Genomic DNA, 3,068 nt, shown 5'->3' with positions numbered 1-3,068 from the left:
TTTACTGGCACTGTTAGTTTGTTGGATTGACTGCAAACACGTCGGGTTTGTATTACTATAAAAGAGAAAAGAGAATACAGATGATACTGTAACAGCTAAACAACTTATAAACACATCATTCAAAACCTTAGTTTTTCAGCTTCAGAAACCATAAGTTAAGGAAATTTGTAGTTGGAATGCCGTCATCATTGCAATATTTACCACCGAAACCCTCTTCTCCATACAAAAATATCACCAAAAAAACTTTATGTATTTGAAACACTATATTGTGTATGTAAAGAAGAAAAACAACTTTATGTAAGGAGGGGTGGAGAACTGATGCGTTTTAAACTTCTTTCCATACTTTAAGTACTTTCAAGTATATAAGAATGATACGCGTGCATGCATAGTTATTACACGCGCATGCGTTACGGAAGACTATTACAATAAGATACCATCAGCGATGTGCGTAGCTTCCTGAGAGGTTTAGCATACAAAGATACACATGTACTGAATATTTATCTCTCTCTCTCTCACTCTCTCTCTCTCTCTCTCTCTATATATATATATATATAATATATATATATATACACACATATAGATACATATATATATACATATATATATACATATATATTTATATTATATATACACATATATATATATATACACACACACACACACATGTATGAAAGCCAAAAGCGAAACATGAGAGATTGTTTATAAGTTATTTAGTTACACTGTCTTACGTACATCCATTAACGACAAATTATTCTAGTTGCATAATGTAAATCATATAATCAAGATGTATTGTCAAATCTTCAGAGACGTGCAAGCTTCATACATAACATTACAGGAATGTACAATCTTGGTAGGAGAAACCGTCGATAAAAGTAACCATGATGAACATGGACAACTACCTTTATATATGTGTGTGTGTATGTGTGCGTGTATGCGTGTATGTATGTATGCATATATGTGCGTATGTTACTGTGTTACTGTGTGAACGTATGCGGCGGGCTGGCAGAAATGTTAGCGCGCCAGGCGAAATGCTTAACGATATTTCGTCTGCCGTTACATTCCGAGATCAAATTCCGCCGCGGTCGACTTTGCCTTTCATCCTTTCGGGGTCGATAAATTATGTACCAATTACGCACTGGGGTCGATGTAATCGATTTAATAATTTTGTCTGTCCTTGTTTGTCCCCTCTATGTTTAGCCCCTTGTGGGTAATAAAGAAATGAGAACTACACACACACACACACACACACACACATACATATATATATAAGAAAAGGAAGCTCAACTCGAGTGCTCTTCTTGACTCTTATTTCTAGCAACGGCCGATACCACTTTGTACCATCTGTCACTTTAGTGACATATATATATGCTCAAAAACATATGTACTCATAGATATGTGTTATCTTTTCCATAAGCCTCACATTTTAACAATGTGCGTGTTCAAACACAGTTTCTTGCTTACACTCATTAAAATACATACCTTTCGATGCTAATATTCATAAACACAGTGTTAGTGACTGCAGTGTAATTTAGATATTCATTCAAATAATTTTAGAAATATTCTAAAGCTTCTACTGTTGACCATCTGTATTCTCATAAATAAGCTTCTCATTTAGACCATATATATCGTTAGATATTTAATAGAATTAGCATTATGATCAACTGCTATGACACCAAAATTCCCTCTACTTCCATTACTAGTTAAATCGAGAAAAAATTATTAGTCCGAACACCAAATTCTCGCATCCAGTTTAATTGTAACGAGGTGATTATCTTATCTCTCAATATCAAAAGCTCAATGATTTAAGATGTCTCTTGCAAATAACGGTTAAATAAAAAGCTACATATAATTACAAAACTTATTTTAAAATTATGTGTTCATTAAGGCACCCAAATGCAATCGTCACCTTTTCACCGTCCAAATAAATCTTGAATTTCAAAGATAAAATCGATTCGTCACCCCTTTATAACAATGTCTCCAGAAACTGCGCTCTTCGTCTCTCGAAGAAGTACATCATAGTACTATAATATATTTCAATTTTACACAAATACTCGAAATAATGAATTTTTGCAGACATTTCTATTGCTACTTATTGCAAAATTTATAAATACGAGTGTATTTTTCATATAATGTATTTAATATGTCTTAAAAGATGATCATATGGTGAAAATATTTTTTCGATCATTTTTCAACGGCTGCTTTTCTTAATTTTATATACTCAACTTATATGAGAAGGAAGAAATGGAAATGATGCTACTATTTTTGCATGTAAATAGGTAAAAATATTAAAGTGTTCCGTTTGTGACAATTGAATGCAAGAATATTTCACACATTTTCTGAAGTGTTTTCAGCAATCAATCAAATTTCGATGACTGTTCATATTCCGGTACATTTATATACATTTTGCTTATATAAGGTCACGCTACTTCCTTCCATCATTGGTTACAATAATTGGCAATGAGAATCTCAGAATTACGACTAAAGACACTCCAGTTTCTCCCCAGAAGGACACTACTTTTATTACACTATACGTAACTCCATTCACATATATAATATATGTAAGTGTGTGCGTGTGAGTATTTATATGTATACACACATATACATACTTACATACATAGATACATACATACATATATATATATATATATATATATATATATATATATATATAGATATACATATACATATATAAATGTGTGTGCATGTGTATGTATGTATGTATTAGGTATGTATATAAGCATATAACTGTGTTTCAATATATCTTATATAAAAAATGTCAAGGATGAATACTCGCTGGTTTACAAGCGAAGAAGGAGGTCATCGTGAATACCACATTCTAATATTTCTATTTAATACCTTTCCCTATCATTTCTCTGGCATATTTCGTGATAGATTGATTGCCCTCAGTTTCATTGCTCTGACCCTTATGAAATTTCCATCGCCCTCTTTTTTAATACTTATTACTTTCGATCTTTCATTTTCAATCTCTTACCCCGCCTCTCTCTCAAAGTATCTATCGTTACTCCGCTCTCTCTCTATCTCTATCTTTCCAGATCTCTCTTTCTCTC

At 32.5% G+C, this 3,068-nt stretch overlaps 1 protein-coding gene across 3 annotated transcripts in view; it reads left to right on the top strand.

The window, feature by feature from the left end:
* Window positions 1–3,068, top strand: part of LOC115217933 (cell adhesion molecule 2) — a 436,290-nt gene that overhangs the window by 325,482 nt on the left and 107,740 nt on the right. The gene's annotated exons all lie outside the window — the stretch shown is intronic.

This window comes from Octopus sinensis, linkage group LG12, assembly GCF_006345805.1.
Source record: "Octopus sinensis linkage group LG12, ASM634580v1, whole genome shotgun sequence".
In the NCBI taxonomy this organism is placed as follows: domain Eukaryota; kingdom Metazoa; phylum Mollusca; class Cephalopoda; order Octopoda; family Octopodidae; genus Octopus; species Octopus sinensis.
This window is presented reverse-complemented; position numbering and strand designations above follow the sequence as displayed.